Source organism: Bombus affinis, chromosome 7 (assembly GCF_024516045.1).
Source record: "Bombus affinis isolate iyBomAffi1 chromosome 7, iyBomAffi1.2, whole genome shotgun sequence".
In the NCBI taxonomy this organism is placed as follows: domain Eukaryota; kingdom Metazoa; phylum Arthropoda; class Insecta; order Hymenoptera; family Apidae; genus Bombus; species Bombus affinis.
The window spans coordinates 8,027,846-8,050,923 of record NC_066350.1 but is presented as its reverse complement, the minus strand read 5'-3'; the positions used below and the strand labels follow the sequence as shown (position 1 = coordinate 8,050,923).

Genomic DNA, 23,078 nt, shown 5'->3' with positions numbered 1-23,078 from the left:
TGCTATGGGGGTGGCGCAGAGATTCTGCGGTCCTTTATGCCGGCGTTTCTGCCAGGGCAGGCCCGGAGAATGCACGAATTACCGTTCGATTTGTAAATCAAACATTGACGCGACCGTGTGCAGACGCCGCTGGCACGGCCACCGGATGAGAGTGTTTTATCGCCTGATCGATGCTGGTTTCGCGGCGTTAATTCGACTAGAAAGCGTGGTACGATCGACTTCCCACCGAGAAGAGGGAACAATTATTCTGTAGCGAACCCTTGCGCCACCGGAAAGTATATCGTAAATTTTCGTCCATTTAAATCTAAAATCTAAAGACATGGAAACGCACAGATGCGTGTAACATGCACGTAATACGCAAATATTTTTCTTTAACGTTACTTTCTCAGTTACGATCTTCAAGAGCCGACGCAGCTTTTTACGATCCTCAGATTCTATATGCACGTAATTATTATTTCATCGTAAATTGTACGAAATATACTTAGCGAAACGAATCTCTAACTAGATTCTAGCTTTTGTATAAAAAGAGGCCGATGACCTCAAACTGGATCCACTTTCGAATCTTATTCGCGACATTTTCCGCTACGTGTTACGATATTAACTTAAATCGAAATAAGAGCGCGAGATGGCTCGTCGCGATCGATATTGCGGCCGTTTTCTCAAATTGCGTCATGTGAACGATTATCGGCATCGATCTTGGCCAACGCGTACCTCCTATTTCCGTGTCTGTTAATCTTCGAGTCGGTTTATTTTTCTTGGCCTTCGAAAGTTTATCAACGCGAGCGCAGACCGAGTGTTTGACAAGATAAAAAGCCTGTTGACCGATGCACGCTTGGAAAACGAAACAATTTCGATGGAAAGGCATGCGATGCTCGTGGCACGCGAGAATTCCCTCGCTGTATATTTTAATAATAAATCGATATCGGCTATTCGAGGCACAAGCGCTTCCGCCGCTGGTCTTCTTCGCGCGTTCTTTCAACCCCTTCTGCGCATCGTAGCTCCTTATCGCGCCACTATGCTGGCTTTATCTCGAGGGATGAGGCTCTTCTATGCATCGTAGGGAGAGAACGAGCGAGAAGAGCGTTGATTAAAATTTCAACAACGCCGACACGAAGTTGTCAAAGGGTTGTTGGCCGAGCGGCGCCGGAACGCCAGGCGCGGGTCACTCTAAGTAATTAAAGCCTCGTTTCTATTCCGTTCCCTGCTGCCCATCGTTTTCCGAGGTGTTCTTTCCTTCGTCCCGAATCTCTGATTTATACGGAGAGAGGCAAAATCGCGAAGAAACTTCTTTGGTCCGGTTGCGCTCGGGAAAATGGGCAAAAATTGCTAAATTCCAAGCTTCGTGTACCTTGGACATAAATTCGAAACGAAGGAAATTATGACTTTGACCTACTTTCGCTTCCAATTATCGTATTTCTTTCGCTTCGAGAAACATCATCGATGTCGAAGCCAAAATCTTATCGATTTGACGCGCATAGTAAAATTTAAGCACGCGCAAATTGCGCGTATCGCTTCAAATTATTCTCAGCATCGTAGCTCATTTTCCGTCGTGTTTTTACTGCGCGTACCATTACACCGTGAACGTTAGAGACCTACGTAAATTCGAAGATTCGAAAATAAAGATAAATCAAACGAGAAATACTTCGCGTATATATGTATACGTTTCTTCCAAAATATTCATACGACGAATATGCCGCATTACACGTTGCAGTTTCCATCGTAGTTTTACCGTTTATATCGTCGCTGTAAGCGTTATTAGCAAACGTTGTTCAAACATATAAAATTAATCGATAGAAAATTGATATGTAATATAACAATTATAAAAATAATTCAAACGTTACGTTCGCGCCGAGGAATATCGCACCGTTGAAAATTAATTAAATAATGGTGGAAAAGTCGGGAGATATCGGAGATTACAGCAAGGAGTATGTACATACTTTCACACTACATACAATTGTGAAAAAGTGAAATAGGAGAAACGTTCGCGTAGGTTCGGCAAAGCGTTAATTTCAGCAGCCTCGGAGCGCGAACGAGACGAACGAGCGAGTACAAACGAATGAAATTATCCGCATCGATGGCCAGGAACGCGATGCGCTTCCTGCAACGTGCCGTCGACTTACGACTCGGCTCGTTCTCGTCCAGCCGGTCGAGGAACGGGACACGGAGCCGATACCAACGCGAACTGGAGTCACGGAAAGCTGCGGAAAAACCGGCTACGCGCCAAAGTTCCGAGCGAGAGACGCGTTCTCCGCTGATACTTGGAGGCAAACAGCAATTTGCCGTAATTGCGTGGCGCCGTGAAAGACTCGAGCTTGGATGCTTACCTGCAACAGAAACCAAAGGGGAAAAACGTTATTGGCGTGACGATGAAAAAAGCGAAGAAGAGTCGCGTGACAAAGTGGAGGGAACGAAAAACGCTTTGCGAGTCACGGCATGCGAATCGATGCCATTCACCGTCCCGTGTTTCTCGCGTTTTCGCCAATACGACAAACGATCTCGTAAAATAAACCGCGGAGAACGCGGCCCTTAAATACTCGGCTTAAATTCTACGTGCACTGACGAATTTTCAATTGGTCACGCGTTGGATGGTCGACCACTTTATCGAGTCCAATCTGTGCTTCGACTCAACGTACACATTGAGTCAATTTGTTTACATCAGATTTCACGATCCTTTCTACGAACGCTCTTAGTCATCGAGGCCAGAGTTCCTCCAGGTTGGTTATCCATGACCTTTCCTCTTCTCATAATATATTCGGGTATCTCTATACTTATCGAGAATCCGCACGACACGCTAGACTGCATTCATCAAGGGGTTCACGATGCTAAGTCAAATAAATTCCCAATCTCATAATTTTCTTGCGAACATTTTCTTTCGTCAACTTCGTCTTACCAGCTAATTGTACCGGCTGCGACGATATTCCCAAACCGTTGCAAGTGTGACAACGACCATACCCAAATCCACGTCATTCCGTACTACGTGACAACGAACTGTTAGATTTTGACATGACCTTTGCACATGGCCCAATATTAGACTTTCCCCATTACGTAGGACAATCAAGATCCTCCCCTTGCTCCTCAACATCTGCAAACGCAACATATAAAAAGTGCAAGCATTCGACCACGAGGCGAGTCTTCGGTCTTTAATCTTGAGTTTTGTGTAAAGTTTGGCCCTGATTTGAACAACTATTTTAACTTTTCTATTTCATTGTAATATTATATTTAATCATTTTCGTGAATAAAAGCCTACAAAATTATAAAAGCACGGTCAAGTTAAGTTATTACTGAGCTACTGCTTTTTTTATCGTTAATTTTACGTGACACAAGCCACGCCATACAAGGCGAGAAGAGAGGCTGAAGATCGTGGCTGGACTATTCGATAACCGTCTCGGTCGCGTAAGCACCGAGGAAACGCGTGGAAATTTTAATATCTCGCGACATTGCTATCGCGATAACGAGGCGTGACGTATGCCCGATAAGATCGAGCTGTTTCGCTGGCGAGTCGTTCAAAGTAATTGGTAATCGACGAACGTGAATCGAAAACAGGAACGATTAGGAGCTGAAAGAACCGCGACCCCTTTTTCTCGCGCTGGCTTTTCATCGAGACCCACTAAAGGGAAAAACAAACAGTTGAGCAGCAGCCCTTTCGCCCCGACGGGCCAGAGGGAAGTGTTTTTGTCGGTGTCGTTTCTCGTTTCGACCACGAAAAGGATATACGTGGACGCTCATCCTGTCACGGAATTTTGTTTTGCCTTTGAGTCCTTTAGGCGACGTGGGTGGTCCTTCCTTTCACGGATCCTTTTCTCCTTTTTCCTACCGTGATATCGTGGAGCGTACAAGACGAAAGACGAGTTTGGTGATACGAGAAGGATTTGTACGAGTTCTGGAACCGTACAGTCGAAACGATAAATCACGTTAGTGTGTTATAAACGCTAAAATAATTTAGTTTAGCTCTCAGGATCGTCGACAGACAAAGACAGGGGAATACGCTTCGAAGCGAAGTTTCCCGAGGTTTCACTTTAACAGAAATAACTTTGTCGTAGGAATCTGCCTATTTCGACTGCACAAAGACGTAAAATGAAAAAGCGATAAGAGTAATATCGTAATACGTAATGTCTAATAATAAATGCGCGTGTCGAATCGTATTTTCCTTTCGCTAGATCAACGATTGCCAACGAATACGTACGAGAATTCGAACGCGCGATTGAATTATCGAGAAATATTCCTCCACGCTTTGAAAAATATTCTACGAATAGATAGAAATCTTTGACGCTGTAACCGAGAACGAGTATCGGCGTAAGAAACCAACCGAGTCGTAATTTAGTGTACGCCTGGACGAGCTTTAATCGAGATGCCAGAGACTATTGGTCGAAATGTCGGCTGACAAATGAATAGTACACCGAGGACCGATTGTCTGGTCTGCTAGATCCCCTTCTATGACCGGAGATACCTGGTAATCCATGCGATTATTACTCGCTAGGATATCCAGGTTCTATTGTTCGTGCAACACCTTCGCTCCGCCGAATAGATTTGTCAGCAAATTCGTACAATGGCTCTGCCTTTCGAGCCAGACCTGGCCCGTTCGACCTCTCGTTGAAAACAGATGGAACGTCGGCCTTTCTTACTTAGTCAATACCAATGATATAAAATTAATTGTCGAATATCTCGTGCACGCAGACTGGCGAAGGCATCGGAACGCGCGTTCAGGATGGTCGAGTCTCGCGACAGCGCTAATGTTCAAAATATTTTTATAACGCACAGTGTGAACATAAAAGTTTCCAGTGGTAAGCGGTGAAACATTTTCATAACATGGGCTTTTCATAACATTAGAGTCGAATAGCTTTTCTTACGAAAAGAAGAACAAATTGCTTAACTCGAGGGAAAAGGAACGAAACAGAGTTTGTTTAAGTCGAGGGATAAACGATTCGTACGATACGAACTTATTTGTTGGTTTTTCTAATTATCTGATCTTCAGTTCGTACAGAATGTCCTAGTAATTATGGCGCAATTAGCAAGGAGGTGATTCGATACGAAGATATAAATCCTTCTAATAAAGTAATCGTGGTATAATCAAGAAGGAAGTGATTTTATTAGGGGAACTTATTTTTCCACATAAAACCACCGCCTCGTTGATCGTACCATGATTACCAGTACGTTCTGTATAATAAGATTTCACGATCAGATAAGCAAATTCAATCGGTAGGAGACCATTTAATCCTTTCAATATCGATGGAAATGGCGATGTAATGTGACTATACGATATACGTAAAATTTAAAAAACTACCTGATATTCGATCAAAACGCATAATGTTACATGTTTCATTAAAAAACGTGATAGAACGATGCCATAGAAACGCGTATGTACGGAACACGAAAGAAGAAACTGTCTCACGCGTGTGTAATCATTTTACGTAAATTTTATGTGTAGTTATTTACTTGTTAGTTACTACCACGTATTCGTACGATGGATTTAAAAACAGGAAATATTAGGTTGTCCGGAAAGCGTCTTTCTTTCGCAAACGTGTTTTTCACGACAATGCACCTTCGTACAAACGTGAAAATAAATCTGTGAAACGTCGCGGTGTTCATTTCAACAGAACAAAATGGATCGTACGTAATTCGACAAAATAATATAAAACACGTTGTGCATCTGTTATTTATTTGTCGGAAAGGTAGAGACACCGGAGTCTTCCCGTCGAAACCGGGGAAAAACCCCTAATATTGTAATTTGGATTCTACCATAGCCGTCCTTCAGCCCGATTGCAATTGCCTGCAATCTATGAGAATTAGTTTGGATTCGAGGTAACAACCAGTCACCGAACGTAGCCGCGGTCAAGGGACGAACGTTTTGTCTAACAAAGTCATGGAAAAGTCTATAGCCCTCCATAAATTATTCTATTATATTAAATAATTTCTCCGAACGAAGACTTGTCTCCACGAATATAAAAGACCTGGGGCCGCGAGAGAGTGGAGCAGTTTTTCCGAAACAGCGTCACCGTGAGAGCTTCGAGTACGATCTCATCGACTAAGGTATCATTTCGACAGAGTGCTTACTTCACGTGCTAACTGAGAGTACCACCTAGGCGTTGCCGACGAGTAAAGAGTAAAAGAGTCCCGTTGACCGCGGATTCGTTATCGGACCTAAGACTATTGTCATTAGAGTGCCTAACCGCCGCAGTTATTTGTCAAATCTCACATCTCCATACTTGTGCCAATAAACTCTGGATCGTACCTTAACAATGGCTAATACTGGTGAAGATTCATTACACGCCCACACCTCCGATCCTACTGACACTCCGACATATTCATAAAACGAAAGAAACTTTTCGGACAACCTAATACATACGCAATCGCTCGCGTGTCGTTGCAAGCTTTAATAGTCTACACCTTTCCGACGCACTCGATACATGGGCGCAAGAATAAAATAGTCGATCGTTCGCTAATTGAAATTTCGTTTGAATAAAAATGATATAGCTGTACCGTAGTTTCTAAAGAAAGGAAGAAACAAAAGCAAAAGCATGGAGTTTGGCGCGCAAAGGCAGCACGCGGCTTGGCACCGGTTCTGGCAACGTGTAATCGAAGCGAAGGAAGGGACTCGTTTCCTTCGGGGTTGGCCGCGATCTCGCAGATATTACGTCGCGTTATATCACGCGCGCGAACACGACTCGGCCTCGCTTTCGACGCTCGCCTTTCCTTTTCTGTTCTGTTCTGTTCCCTTCCTTTCTTCGGAAGGATCCGCGGCACCGAACACGGGCCGAGCAAAAATCAGGAGCAGGTTGCACCGGTATCCTTATTCGCGAACGCGCGCCGGCTAAACGAGTTTTAAAGTGCCGGTTTTATTGTCGGCAAAGCGCGTACAGCAACTCCTTAAGCGGCTCAGCCAACGACCAGGATATCGCTCGCTTCGACGAATCCTCGGAATCGTTCGCGTTCGAATCGCAATTTAACCGTCTATCGCTCGATTGCCACGCCAATCCGTGCTAGGACGTGGAACATTCGGATTCGCGACGCTTCACGTTACGAAAGTATCGTGGCAAATTAGACGCATTGAAACGTGGCGTTTCGTAGTTTCCCGTCTCGACCAACTCTCGCAATCGTGCGAACTTTATCAATTTATCGCTCGATCACCACGCAAGGCAATGATAATTTCCGAAACGTTAAGATTTGCGGTATTTCGTGTCGCAAGAGTATCATAATTAGACGCGGATACGTATGCAAATTCGTATTTTTAATACGCAGAAACGAAGCAGTCGAATTCAAGTGGAACTTATTTCGTCGAGCAGAACCTTGCAACGAACGATATACGTATTTTCCACGTTTTCTACATTCTTCTATAATGTTCTTGTAGCATTGAATTCTCTGGAAACTCACAAACACCCGCAGGCTAATCGTGGTTAACTAATCGAAACGAGATATATATACCATGACATTTCACTATGTAGTCCAATGTTGCAATTTGCACTGCTTCGCGTTGCAAGGATATCGTGGCAGGTTGGTCGAATCGAAACGCGTTAAGCTGTCGTTTCGAAACGTATCGATGTTTCGTCATTGGAAAATGATCTTTTTCAATGTCTTCTTCTTCCTCTTTCTATGGAAGCAAGGTAAAGATATCGGAACGGACAGGTTCGATATCCTCTTTCCAACGACGGCATCGCTCGTTTCGTGAAAGGATAACGAAGAGGTTCTTCCGCGCGATATCGAGAAACGATGTTTTCGAGGAGAACGCCTCGATACCACGCCTACTGCAAACTTGCGCGACCCACACGATTCACCTTTCTGCTTTCTACTCGATAGGGAAACACCGATAGAACGTGAATTCTAAAATCGCTATCTCGATGTACGAGTTATTTTGAAAAATAATCTTCCACTGGTTACAGCGATTCGTTTTGGAAAACGTGAAACAAAGAACGTTACGTGCGCTATTTTCCATAGTTGTAAGTTACAGGACACCAACTTGTCATCGGTACATTTAGGATAGATAATAAATAGATACTTTAATCATAAAATGTTCCTTTATTTTTTCACTCAAAGAAATTGATTTTCCTAGGAGAATTACAAGTAAATTAGACGATGTTGTGTGCCGATGTGACGAGGTGGACGAGGGAGGAAATTACAGAAACGTATTGTACTAAAATTATAAAGATCACGGTAAATACACAAGTATGTTTTTGCCAATTTTGTCACTTTACGACTAACGCGAGGAATAATCTATATCTTAATATCAACGATCAATCAAATATCAAAGACTTCAGCGATCCTATCTCAGCGAACCTTGCGTTAAAAACAAGCAAGTGTTCCATAACTTCTAGACAGAAGCGTATGTAACATCGTTACATGATGCGTCGAAAGATAAATTCGATAAGATCGATAAGATCGACGCCGACGGAACGACACAGAACGTGCAGCTTGGCGGAAGGTCGAAAGTGCATCGACTCCGGCCGGTGCACCCGTGAGACGGTCTTTAATCGAATGCAAATACGTGCAAGTTCGTCGGTCGGCTGAACTGTACATGGCACGACGGGAATCGGAGTGGGTGCTTCATTCACAGAACAGCCGGCTTTCACGATAACCTCCCATACGCGTCCGTTTACGATCGTTCGGTCTCTCTCTCTCTCTCTCTGTCTGTCTGTCTGTCTCTCTCTCTCTCTGTCTCTCTCTCCCTCTCACCTTTCCCTTCTTTTTACCCGAGCTCACGGCCCACGCCTCCTCTTTATTTCCAACTCTGACGCATCCTTCGGCTCTCTCGCTTCGTTTCTGTGTCACTGCACCTTTCTTTGACGACCACGTCGGTTACGTGGATCCCGCTCGTTCTCCTTCCACTCGACGGCGTTCCTCGTTGTCTCATTGTCGGCAGAATCGGAACTAAACAGCGCCGGAACAAACATCCAGTCGAAATCCTTTGTCTCTAAGAGCGAAGTTGATGGCCCCTTCTCAGAAGTAGTTGAAAGCAGCGTCTTATTATACTTGGTATTTTCGCATGCTCTTTCGAACGCCGTTCGAACGACCGATCGCGGTGAAATTTGCCGAGCCACCACGACAGAATCTCGCAAATTTTCGAATCTTAGGTTCGGTGATTCGCGATTGGAGAGATCATAGCGCGAGTAAAATAATCGATAGGCTAAATTAAGAATAACGAACTAACGCTGGCGTACGTCGAAGACAAACGCGTTAGACGGTAAAATAACTAGCGGAAAATCACGAAATAAACGACCAAACGTCTTCGCTGCTAACAGTCTCTCGTATCTTTCCTCCCTTTTATACCGCGCGATTCTTTCCTGTCAACAAACGCTTCCTATCGCGATATTACAGCTCTAAACACGATTTACGTCCAATTATATCTCGGATAAAACCGACTTCACGCGGCGTGAAATTTTTCATTTTCTCATTACGCGGTCGCCGCTAGGATAAGCTCGGTGGAGAAAGGAGAGGCGTCTCGATTCCGCCTCGATTCGAGAGGCAGGCTCGCGTGCAACAGTGCGCATAGGTAGCACTTTATTTTTTTCGCAATCGAAGCGGCCGAGTGCTCTCCAGGTGCGATGCTAAAAAGTAGTTAGGATTAACGTGGCTCTTGAAAAGCCACGGGTATCTCGTTCGAATGGCACCGCTCGGCAATCGGGCTACACGTACTTCGTGAGATACTCGAGCGCTCGTAATGGGCTACGAGGCTCGAAACGACATCGAGCAGGAGAAAACGAGGGAGGGAGAGAAAGGTGGCTAGACACGCAGGAATGGAGCGAGCGAGCGAGCGAACGAGAGAAAAAGAGAAAGAGAGGGTGGTAGAGAGACACCAGGGACCAGAGGAGAACGAGAGAGACGGATATGCTTAAATATCTCGGTGCTCCAGCGGTCGGCCATAGACATGATTTAACCGGCAGTTCCAAGCGATTACGACAGTGCTATACTTTGAATACGTTGCTCTAATGCGCTGCTCGACGTTACCGTCGCGTTGGCCTGTCTCCGGCCCGGATGCTACGACGCGATCGTATCGGTTCCGTCCAATCGTCACGACCGTTAAAATTCGTCGTTAATTATTCTACGCGACGATATTAACCGTCTGTGTTCTTCCGCGTCACGTTTTTACACGTAGCAATAGCACGCGGCAAGGATCGACGAGCCGTTGCTAACTCGTGGAAAAGTCTTTCCGCGCTCGTGTCCTAAAGCCGAATTTACGCTGTTTCGCCTCGGAGCAACACGGCGGATGAACGCTGCTTTGAAACGCGCGAACGAAGCAAAGATGAAAGCAGCGTTCATCCGCCGTGTTGCTCCAAGGCGAAGCTACGTAAATCCGATTTTAAGTGGAAACGTTTCAATTGGAACGAAGTTGTACGAAAGTAGAGCTACTTAAGTCACCTAGGCTCGAAGATCTTGAAACTGAACGTTGAACTTGGCGCGGAACAGTCAAACTCGCACGTTACGAGTACACTGCGGATAATTCTGTTGTTCTTTTAACGAATATCGTCCTCGATAGATTCGACCAAACCATACGAAATTTAATATACTTGGACATATTTAATACGATATAATACGAATAATAAATACGACAGCGTACTAGTACCCTTTGCAACTACATTTATATTATGTTTCCGGATTCGTTTCGAGTTTTATCGATACGATCGTGACAGTCGAGCTACGTAACACGGCAAATGAAGTATCAAGCTGTTCCATAACGCGCATAATACGTTCACGAAAGGTGTCTACGATTATACAAATGTTTTAGCGAGCCAGTGTACGTATAACGTATTTAGATACGCGTTAAAATCCATTATTTGAAAATATCTTTCCTACGCTTATCAGGTTCCTACGTACAAACTTTAAACTTTATCTTCTAATACTTCTTTCTCTCCTCTTCATCGTTGCTCGTTCGTTTTGTATTTTCCTATTTACTTCTCTTCCTTCGTTTCTCGGCTGTACGTCTACGTATCTACGCCATCTACTCCTCAGTGTACAAAAATGGATTATTCGATGCGTACAGTAAACGAAATCAAACCGACTGTGGCGTTAAAAATACGGATCGAATGGCGAATCTCGGAAATCCGCGAGCCAAGGCAGGTTGGCGGGTGAAGGCCCAGGTAGATCGAGACGAAGGATTCGATAGGCGGATCGACGCGCACCGGTACGGCGCGCGGTTCGCGAAGCGTGTCGGAAACGGAGCGGAGCGACGAACTTCCGGTTCGAGCGGAACTGCGTCACGAAGCAAAAGTCGGTGTGCGCGAATGCGCGTCGACGTTGGGGGGATCGGCGACGCGAGCGAAACAGAGACGCGACGAAGATAGAGGACGAAAGCGAACGGAAAGGGCCGCAGGCTGAAGGGAAGAAAAGAGAGCGAGAAGGAAAGAAAGGTGTCGACACCGGCGGGAGGACCGCGGATTCGCAGTTGCTGACCTGGGTTAACGGCCTACCAGGAAATACAATGCAACGTTGTTTCGTTGGCTGGCGTTCCGCCACCGCGACTTTGCTCGCGCCTCCTCCCCTACGCGTCTTCGTCCGTAAACCGAGCACAGTGGCGAGTCGTCGACGCCAACCTCTTGTTTAGTCTTCTGCGCGATCCGCGACTACTGGCTGCCACTAAGCTGGCTATCCATCGACTCTTATCCTTAAAGCGCTAAGCTTCCTCTATCGAGTTTACGAGGCGCCACTTTCCTCGCCAACAAAGTACGATATTGCCACGTTAATGCCTGTTTCATAGACTTGCATAACTGCAACAACTCGGTACAGTAGATATCGATAATCTTTTATACAACGCGTATATGGCTATCTTGCGTCGTTTAACAATTAGTTAAAAACACAACGGTAAATTTTTCTTGACGGATACGCGTTATCGATCCGTTAAAGACGACGGTAGTAACTGTGAACAATTTGCAGTAACGCAACACTTCAGTCGCAAATTTTTTACGATCAGTTCGCGTTATCGAACTTTGTATTCTAACGTTCTGGCTGTGACAGGCGATAGTTAGCGAAGATGAGACGAATCCTTGCGACTTTCTCCAATTTTATGAAATTTCGGAGGCGACGTCCGACATCGTGGCGAACCATTGCTTCGTCCTTAATGGGCTAACGATACGAACGATATTGTACCTTTGTAATCCATCGAATCGCGTAACTATACCTTTAGATCTCTAATACCCCCAGTTACTGCCTCGATTTAGAAAATTTCGGTGGCCCCGGCAGCGGATCTATTTTCTTGGAAATCTCGAAAGTTTCACAAGAATCCGAAGCACACGCGAAATAACAGCGTTTCCAAGGTCACGGTAACCTCGAGAACGCGGCTACTGTGGATCCTCTTGTCTCGACTGAAAATCACGGCGGATGCTCTCGATGGTAACACGACGAGCCGCGCCGGTCGCGTGCGTTAACGCGTTCTCCTTGGAAAATATGGAAGCCGTACATTTCCGGCCAACCCTGGTAAATTCCCATCGTTGCTATAGCGAGATACACACGGCGACGGGTTCACGATTCGCCGGCCACGACGGCGAAATCACCGGCGCGCTCCCGCGAATATTTCTTGTTTGTCCCGGCTCGAGGGAGGAAATGAGCGCGACGACCTTCGCTGCTTCGTCCCCTCGCCAATTTCTGACCGCTCCGAATCCAGCTAACCCTCTGTCCAACGAGGTTTCGTTGCGCGAGAAGGTCTGTCTCGTGTACGCCCCGTAAGGATCAGACCGTTTTCACAAAGACAAAGTAAATAGAAAAAATTCAGCGAGAAATTAGTAGAAAATTATCAAAAGTCTCAAAGGATTTGGAATTGTCAAAATGTAGGGATTTGCCAACGTTTATCTGAAATCGTTGGGTCGTACCAATACGGAATTAAAGAATCGATCGTTTGCCTGAATAATCTGCTCTAATTATACGCCCCTGGGTATATTCTCCAGCTCGTAAATACGAGGACACCTGCTGGTCTCGTACAAAACACGATAATTAATCTAGATTATGGAGCTACAATTAATCGATAAGAATTATGTGTTCTGGTGCGAAACGACGATTCGAAATATACGACAAGAAATGTTGGAAAAAATGTTCGCATCTAAACACCAGGCCAATAAAGATAAAAGAATTTGGACGATAAAAGTGTAACTCATCTACACACGCGTTTACACCATGTTTTATCCTCATCTTCGAAGAACGAAGAACGGTGCACCAATAATTCGCGAACGAAATTTCGAAACAATTGGAAACATCTAGCGGAGTCGAGTGTATCGGCGAGTCCGACGCTATGTGAATAGAGCTTGTCCCTGGCCCATATAACGTAGGTAAGCTCCATCCGTAATTGCGTAACTGCAGCCGATGGTAAAACGCAACTGTCGGCTAGGTTAGATCGTAGGCGCGTAGAGCGAGGAAAACGGAACGACCGAACCACGCCGAAGAGAAAAGGAAAGCCAACACGAGTATCGCGAGTGGGAAATTCTCGTTCCACTCTATCGACCGTCTCGGCCCTTTCACGAAACCAATTATCCGTGCTCGTTGCACCTTTCGTCGTGTTCTACTCGCCACTTTTTCGCCTACTATCGAGATCGTAAACAACAGCGGATAAAAACCCAACTCGGTTGCAGTACCGATGATTTCCGCGCGTTTTTCTCTCGCTCTTCCAAATTCGAATCGAACGAGCGAGGTGTTTTCCTCGTTGAAACGCGGTTTTATAAGCGTCAGTATCGTGTATTTATATCAGAATACAGAAGCTTGTTCCTGTTTTCCTATTAGCGATTTTCGAACGTTGCGTCAATATCAAACATAGGTACGTACGTTCATAAGCACAGTTGCTTCTATTAATATTCGGATATCGCCAGCCTTCCACAGATACTCTACGTTTAAATACGTTTTGTCCGTTTCTTTTGTTTTTGTCTCTCCACAGCGTGTAAGGGAACGCGCTGGGCCCACTTCGAGAGTCGAATTGTAAATTTAAGAGCCATGAAAAAAGTCCGTACAAACGTCGTCGTTTCTCAGATATAACGAATCGACACTTATCGAAAACGTCGAAATACCAAGGTTCGGAACAGAACAGGCTTTCCAGCAAATTCGGGAATTTCGTCGTCTTGAACATCTTTCGCAATTGGACAAGGCAAAATCGAAACTGGAAAACTGGTACCGCATGTTCAGCTACGTCCTGTATATTCGTTTACGGCGGTATCGTTGAATTAATCGTTCGTCCACGTATTAAAACACTATCGCGGTCTTTACTCGATACAACGGCGTTAATTACTTGATATGTGGAATGTTTAGTACGACAAGTGACAAACACTGGATAACGGTGAAATTTAAAATCATTAACTGGCGTTAAATTTACGTGAAATAGACGCACGCGCAGTGTACGCGTTTCACCGTTACAATGCTAATGAAATTTCAAAATGTTCCCTATAATATACATAATGTATTCGCAAGAGGTTTCTACAAGTGTTTCAATACTTTCGCGAGCTACCGTGTACGTCCAGATGCGTGCATTTGACACACACACACATACACACAGGCATGCAAAATACCATTCGCGTTGGATGGTGCGTATAGCGAAAAGCGGCGAACGCGCGCGTCTATCTAAAACGCTCGTGTCTAACGCTCATAGGAAATTGCACCTTTATGGAAGGCTGGCGTTCGAGAGGCACGAGTCCAAGGTGAACGACGTCGCGTTAATTTCGCCGCGTGCATCGGCTAGCTTCGTTCGAGAGATCCTGCACCCGATAAATTATGCAACGCGCGTCCGTTACTTCGAAAGCCGGCAAAGAGATGCGAAGGGTCACGCGATAACGCACCGCGTCTAACGTTATGCTGTCTCATACGCCGCGTCGCGTTGCGCTGCATCGCCTGTCGTAATATCTCCGCGTTGGATACGGAACCGTTCTACGAATTACACGCAGTTCGGCCGAGTAACGCGTACCTGCGAGTAGCGATTGCTTACGAAAAAATAAGGAGAAAGTTAATCTGAATACGAGTAAACGATCAGCAGGCGACTATTCCACGCGCGAAAATAAGTAAGAAACGTGGATTAGAATTTAGAGACCGTGCACTGTACGTATCGTTTACCTGTATTTTCGTTCTCTTCTTTAAAAATGGAACGCGAAATTGGCACCGGTCTATCTCCATGAAAGTGGAAGCACGAAACGGAGACAGAAATAAAGCAAAGGTTAGAAGAGGTAAAATTAGTGTTATCGGGTCGGCAACCGTGCTCGAGTCGGCGCGTTATCACGAATGTAAAATTAACACCGGGTCGATCGTTTGCTTGCTGACTAATAGGGTCGTAATATTCCGATTTCGAGCTTCTACTTTTCTCAATAAAAAGAGACAAAAGTTGCAACTTTCCATCGTTCGGACAGCCGCTTTAAAATTCCGCGAGTATGCGCATCGCGTCACGAGCAGCGGTCGACCACGGAGACGAAACATGGTCGACGCTGGTTCGTTCGTTACACAGATCGACCTTCCTTTTCGCGCGTCCACGTACATTTCCGGCACGATAAATAACACACGCCGCTCGCGGCTGTCGACACAGCATATACGGATGTATGCACGCGCAAGAAATGCCCGTCGAAAGTTCCCCGTGGTCGATTAGGCGTTAGACCGCTTCTTGTCCCACGAGTCGAGTCATTAGTGACAAGCTCGTTTCGCTTTTGCTCGTCGGCGATCAAGTTCGCGAGAATGTTAATCAGCGAACACCTATCTCATCGGGCGAGTTGTCGCGAGCACGTCGCGAACGGGTCCGGATAGGTTTTTAGTTGATTAGCAGCGAGTAGCGAAGGAACTTCGCTCCACCGGACGAAATTTTAACGTCCAGCGCTCGGCAGGTTACGAAATTACTCGTCGTTCGACCGGATCTCTCGAGTTGGTCGAGACGCGACTTACGAACTCCGCACACCGACGACTCATTTCCATAATCGAGCTTTATCTTTATCCGCAAGATACGTCATTGCCATCGGTCTACGCAACGACACTTTTTACACAGCTACTCGTTCTCACGACGACTATAGCTCGTTCGTTTTCTCTGGTTCGGTTTCCCTTCGATCGGCACACCTCTCGCCTCGCCTCCAGTGGTCGAGTAGGATCGATCGCGCGTGCGATCTCTGTCGAGCCGCGACGAAAAAACCGAGATATTTCGCACGCATAACTACGATGGCATGCCCGAGCTTATCGATTATCCGCTAGCCTGTTAGGTACGTGCCCGCGCGTGGAACCGCTGTCACAGGTTCGCTGCAACTAGGCGTGCCTATGCACGCGCCTTCGTGCGCACCTACCTGTACGCTCGCTGCTCCTGCATATTCATTGCCTCTCAAACTCGATCCACCGTATCACCGCTAGCAGCGAGTTTGCTGGGTGCTACGAAGATGGATCGTTCGTCTCCGTGACTTTTCTCCTGGTCTTTGGCAGGTACCGTTTATAGAGATTGATAAAAGGAAAGAGAGATTAGTTGGATTAACCTAACCCCTATGCCGGCTACCCACTTCAGCTCTTTATTAAGTGATTCTTTACGTTCGTAGAAGATACGTCATAGAGTTCCCATATGTTGGGTATTTCTTCGATTCCTAAATTAATTTCTGTGAGAAGCGTTTGGAACATTGGAATTCTAAGTGTATAACGGCCACTAAACGTACTTATCTTTCATAGCCGCATATACCGTTATTCTCCGATATGAAGCATTTCCTTATCAACTTCTGTACATTTCATTTTCGTAGAACCAAACGTTACACGAGAGCAACATCGAAAGGTACGAAATTGGATATACCTGGATCTAATTCGTCGATAGGTAAATGCTACATCGAATACAACGATGTGCAAATATCTTTCGTAGCCACTGTACGTATTTACATTTATCAAAGCGTATCAAACTATCGCTTTGTATTTGGCGTACTGAAATAATACAAGCTACTTGGGTTACGAAACAGTTGCGAAGAAGGGTTAAAGACACTGTCTTGTGGGAGCACCGTGTATATCTCGTGGCATCGAGGCCCATCGACAGTACCTGTTTAGCGAGGGAACGCGCTTACGCGAGTACGCCACGGTCTAGCGTGGTGAAACGATGCAAGGAGTGCTTCGCGTGCGTTGCTCCGAAAGGTCACGATTCCACGCGTCTCCATATGTTTCTCGCGGAAACCAACTATCCTCGCAACGATGAACAACGATACGCTTGAACCGTGTGACACGCCAGACTATCTATAGAAACTACGAGAAAGTCCCTTCAAAAATTTGACCGCCTTCTCGCGTTAGGCCGCACCTTTGTTACATTTTCGCTCACAGATTATCACGGTTCGATCGGAAACGCAGGAAACATCCTGTGTGACGCGTACAACAGGCAAAGAGAGGAAGGACAGAGAGTGGTGGAACGGGACGACGAAAGACGGAGAGGAAAGCTGGTGGAGAAGTCAAAGTTTCGCGAGTGAATCTGCGGGTCGAGCTCGCCCGATGGAAGGCAGAGAGCGGCGGGGGAGGACGAGGAAGGTCCAGGCTCTCCGGATGGAGATTTAGCCCTCTCTAAGTAGAAGTCTGGAGTCCAGCACGCGGCTACGGCAAGAAGGTCAACGCACCTCAGCCAAGGACACATTCTAGACCCACACAGAGGGCTTCCTTGTGTGAGCGCGGAGTGGCACGGCCAGCCGAGAACAGGCAGACGGGCCGAGCAGTCGGTACCGACACGTTTACACACACCATTTACACAGACGACGATTTTCACAGACGATTCACACACATACAGCCACGCACACCACACGCTCTCCTCGCGATCTATGCAACGCGCACGTGCAACCCCGTCTCTACACGCGAGATACACAGTGCACACGCAGACGCGGAAACACCGTCGCCTCTGCCTCGACCGAATCGTCGTTGGACTTCCTGCGACGGACATCCTGCTATCCCTGCAATGACGATTACTTCTTACGCGTATCGATGTTAAGTTGTACGATCATCGAGCGTTTCATTTTGACGAGAAGTTTGAAAATCGGCGACGAAATTTGGCCAAGTTTGCTGCTTTTGCGAAACGTATATACCAGAACGTATCAAGGTCGATCGATATTTGTATTCAATCGAACGTTGGTATCGAGAAGAGATTTGCAAACAGCGATTCGAAAGCTAGATATTCTGTCGCGTACGCATCTATTTCCAGAAAGTACACTGTACACGTTGCTTTGGAATCGCCGTACCAAGGTTCGATGTCGCCTCTACACGCGTAAGATCCAGTTATAGAAATATGAAATTTTTATATCAACGTCTCGATTCGTTTAAGCGATACGACTCGAAGAGAATCACCGTTCGTGATAAAAAACACTCGGTCGGTAAAATATTAAACATCGAGGCAAATACGGTTGAGCTTCATCCACGGTATTGGATCTACGAATAACACGACGTACGGCTAAGAGGTTCGTTCATTTTCCGGAGAACCGTTCGGAAAGGATTATCGCGCATTTTCTACCTTTCCGCGCCGCGAGAATCCGAACGAGCCGTATTTCTGTGCCGCTGCTGATATGAATAATGGATCGAGCAGTTCCGCCGAAACGAACGCGTTGAGAAAACCTTTCGGCGACAGAGTGAAAAACAGAAGGATTACGAAGCCGTGAAAGGCGACGAGAAGGCTGACGCGAGACGAAAGATAAAAATTGTAGCGAAACTTCGAGCAAGGATCTGCAACGCGTTTCGGCCAAAGTTAGGTCAACGATGGAGCACGGTTTTGCGATTTCCGTCGATAGTTTTAATTCTCGCGGATATTTGGTAGAAAGGAAACGTCACGTTGAACGTAAGAAGCACGTTGCATGTTTTAATCTTACGCGGTATTGCGCGTTTGTAGGAAATTTGAAAGTGCAAAATTGCACAGAACGCGCGTAATACGAAAAAAATTCATGAAATATCCAAAGTATAGCGCTTTCTATGATACTTGATAGACGAAACAAGTTTCTATCCAGATTCTATCTATATTTTCAAAAATAGGAATTTGCGGGAAAGTCGGTAATCCACTTGTGGAACAGTGAAGATCGAAAACTACTCTTCGAGGTTCGAGGTTCCCGTTCGATTCTCGAGGAAGAATCGCGAGATGTAGAAACGGCCGACGAAGATGCGCCGTCCAGGTTTAGAAGGAACATCGTGGGATCCATCGTGGGCTCCATCGTGGGCTCCTTCACGGCCGGTCATGCAACTAGGAACAGGTTTCTGCCACTTTCCCAAACACCACTGAATTTTGTTTTAGACATACATAGCCTACCACAGAAGCAACGCGGTTCCAATTATACAAGCTTTTCTAGGTTAGATCTTTAACACTTTGACACGATTTAACGTTGCACGTACGTAACTCGAATTAAACATCCAAAGTTATCGAGAACCCGATCGGTTGCGAGACTCGAAGCAGAGAAAAGAGCAAATAGGCAAGAGCCACGTTGCGTTACATGCAATTGGTAATTAGCTACGATCCATCGACAAGCACAACGTTATACGTATCGCGTACGCGGTGTTACATCGTGAATTAACCGCGTTGGTTTGCCGTGTCAAAGGTCACTCGCTATCCATGAAAATGGAACACCGTAACCAAATAAAATTCGATCGTGTATTATCTGTCGTTCACCAGCCACCTCGACCACGTTCTCTGAAATACAATTTTAGGGTCTCGCGAAGAAAAAACTCTGCAAAATTTATTAAGCAACGTGAAAGGGCGACGCTCCTCCTCTTCGGAACGTCACGAGGAACGAGGAAGGACTCTATAAATTTTATCAAGCGACACGAACGATCGCGTTATTTTTTTTCCAAGGCACCACGAGGCAGGAGAGATACGGCGAATCGCATCGCTTTCTCGTCGATTCCGGTCCTCGCTGGATCTTCTCGCATTCAACGTTTGCTTCGCTGATTCCGGCGAGGTCGTGGCGAGATCTGGAACGAGGCGCAGCGGATACGCGTTGCTGCGTGGCGAATCCCGGCGGTAACGAGCGCCGGTTGTTGGTTCGAACGGTCGGAACGGGAATGGGTGGTGACGGAAGCGGTGCGCGCGTCTGCGCCCCCGGGGACGCGATTCGTGCGCCGAGAGTACGCGGTTCAACCCCGATTCGAGCTGGCGTCGATGCGACCGTTCTCTCTCCCTTTCCATTTCCATTTCCGGCGACTCGCGTGCGAGGGTTCCTTAACCCGCGCGTGCCTGCGTATGCGTGGCCAGCTGACCCCGACATGACCCGCGGTGACGTTAACCGAGGTTAAGAGCCGCGGAGAACGGCGATAGCGCGCTAGGGAAACGGTCATGGACTTCCTGGGAATCCACGCACTTGCCATATCCATGTTTTCTTGAATCTTGTTGCGGAAGATTCAAAGACGTTTCATAGGCGAGTTAAAAGTAAATCGAAGGAGGAGAATGTTTTTCGCTGGGTCGTGCCGGGTCGCAATTCGTCGACGCCAGTTCCATTAACAAAAATCTCACGCTATCGAAACGAAGCTCGTAATCTGATAAAACGGAGCATCGTATAGAGCGTCCTCCGCGAAGGTAATCGAGTGTCAAATTACATCACAGAAAACTCGTTACGTCTCGTAAACGAGGATAAGTAAGAAATACGAACAGCTGGGAAGTCGCATTGATCAACTCCATAAATTGAAAGTGGGAAACTTCGATGTGGCAACTCCACCGATGCTACGAACACGGTTTTCGTAACGTGCCTTGGAAACCTTAGAATTTACCGTCGTCTATGTCATCTTTCTGAGACGAAGCAACGGGACGATGAAACGACCAACAGATAAAATCGATCGATCCGACTTCCGAGAGGCTCGCGCGTTTCTATAAACTTTCCTGCTTTCTTCAGCCACGCGTGTAAATCGATTCCTCGCGCGGACCTCCCGTGTCGAACCAATTAAATCATGTAGAAATAGACCTTTCGATGGCTGGGAAATAGACGAATGTTCGGTGTACCGTGGCTGAAACCCCCGGAACGGCAGAACGATCCTTGAATTCGCACGCGGACGACCGTTCGACTCCTTGGTAGTCTATCCCATTCTAGAGAAGAGAGCGTGCTTGGAGGTGGGGTGCCTGGTTCACGATGCACGCGCGGCCAGAACGAAGGCTGGTGGAGTGAAAGATAAGGAGAGAGCCGAGAAGGAAAGAGGTGTATAGAGGAGGAGGACGCGAGAACGGGACGGATAGACGAGCAGTCAGGTCCATATCCTGGGTTCGAAGCCCGCTGCCGCGGACTCGCTGCGCTCGAGCTCTCCTCGTATCCGCTCTCTCTCCTTCTGTCCCGCGGCTAACTCGCTCGGATCGTTCCTCCCGGTCGTCGTCTTCTTCTCTTCGTCGCTGCTCTGCCGGGGTAATTGCACCCTACCAAGGCCGACAGCTGATGCAGCCACCAGCAACACACGGAACGCCGCGGTGCACAGCTGTGTGGACGAGCGAGAGCGCGTTTCCTTCGCTGAGTGTGCTAGTGCGCACACGCGTACGCGTTTACGAGGCCCTCCGTGTGGTGTACACGGGGCCAGCAGCCTCCTGCCGTCTCAGCGCTTTCTATCTCTTTCTCGCTATCGACGAGTCTAAGCTCAGGTAGAAGCTGAATTCACCGACGCGGCGTATACACGACCAGCCGGAAGAAGCGAAACAAGGAGGGGAAGTTACCCACGACGCTGTAAACATCGGGGCCCGCCATCTTTAAACACCCTGTTACATCCGTCATAAGGATCTCGTGGTGTTTTCGCCCTCGCTTTCCTTTCCTTTCCTTCCTTTTCCTTCCTCAAACTTTCCACGGCGTTACCTCGATACAACCGCGTCTCGTAACTGCATCGAACTCGATGCATTTTTATATCTTTACGAAGAGGATGGTAGAAACGGAATCGCAATTTTAATTTAGCACCGAGAAGACATACGCGTGAGAAAGTTTAGTTTTTCTAATCCGCAAGAGAGCAGCGTGGAAACGCGAAAGTTTGATTATCGTTTCGCTGATAACTCGCGATGGAATAAGATGCTACTCTTACAAAACGACTACGAAGCAACGGAACGAGTATCTGAAAAATTTGCGGACATACGAAGTTAGAGGCGAGTAACTGTACGTTCTACCTTCTGCCGTCTGTTTTGCGACAAGTTCGCATAAAACTCGGCAAATTCTGTCGCTTGGCGCACGGCAGACTCGAGACGGCAAATCGCCTTTCGAGAACGAGGCGAGCCTTCCGATTACCAGGAATTTTATGCAAGCAGATAAGATCGCGCTGTTGGCTGGGATCCCGCCAGAAACGAGCGCGTTCCGTCTTGGAATATTCCCGATGATTCGCTGATAATCCCGTCGCGGGATGCGCCTGTTTCATACGGTGCAAATTGCTTCGGGAAACGACCAGCCCGCTGCGTTTCACGTCGCGTCTCACGGAAAACTTGCCAGCTAGAAATTACGCGCCGTAATTCTCGCCTCTTTTCTCAGTCGTTAAGATAAATGCGGGAATGTCGTTAATGGGCAAAAGATTGTAACAGCTAACGAGAAACGGCGATCGCCGGCGACGCGATGATCTTAACATCGAACGGCGCTACATTTTCAAAGACCTCGAACATTCCAAAGTACTGAAATCCGAATCGCGTTCTCTCCGATGGTTTCTTTAATCGTTTAGAGAAAATAACGGTTCTTTCGAAAGAAACGTAAAACGCAGCGTCGAAACAATTACAAATTGTTCGGATCGGCGAAGCTGCATCAATTTAACGCCGCAACTATCAAACCATTCGAACGATTGCGATTACTAGAGATACGTAGGAATTTCCTATAAAATTCCTTATAAAATCTTCTACGAATGACGTAATTAAATAGAAGTTGCAGATGTCGATTGTTCTATCATTAAGTAACCAGAGTTCAAATTTACGTTCATAAAAGCGGCAGCAAATGCTATATTTTCTAATGCGCCTTCGAATTTCAAACTACAATTTGTTTGTCAAAAAACTGAAAATCTTCCACCGCTTTTCATTTCAAACGACACGCAACACTTCGCGACGAGTCGTCGAAGAAACTCATGGACGAGTCCTCGAACGATCCGTCCTCGATCGATCGATCGATCGATCATCTCGTATACCCCGACCATATGGCAGGATCTGACGTAAAAAATGAGCAAGAAGGAAAGCGAACGTTTCCTTTCCTCCTGTTTCCACGTCCGTGGTGTTAACAAGCACGCGTCCCGCTATTGAG

The 23,078-nt window shown here is 46.6% G+C and overlaps 1 protein-coding gene and 1 long non-coding RNA gene across 2 annotated transcripts in view; both read right to left on the bottom strand.

Moving 5' to 3' along the window:
• The window catches only part of LOC126918879 (dentin sialophosphoprotein), a 148,861-nt gene that overhangs the window by 47,356 nt on the left and 78,427 nt on the right, over positions 1-23,078 (bottom strand). The window lies entirely within an intron of this gene.
• The window catches only part of LOC126918932 (uncharacterized), a 39,316-nt gene continuing 16,715 nt past the window's right edge, over positions 478-23,078 (bottom strand). The window contains exon 3 of the long non-coding RNA XR_007711478.1: positions 478-2,324. This is a non-coding gene — a long non-coding RNA (uncharacterized LOC126918932). The remainder of the gene's footprint in view (positions 2,325-23,078) is intronic.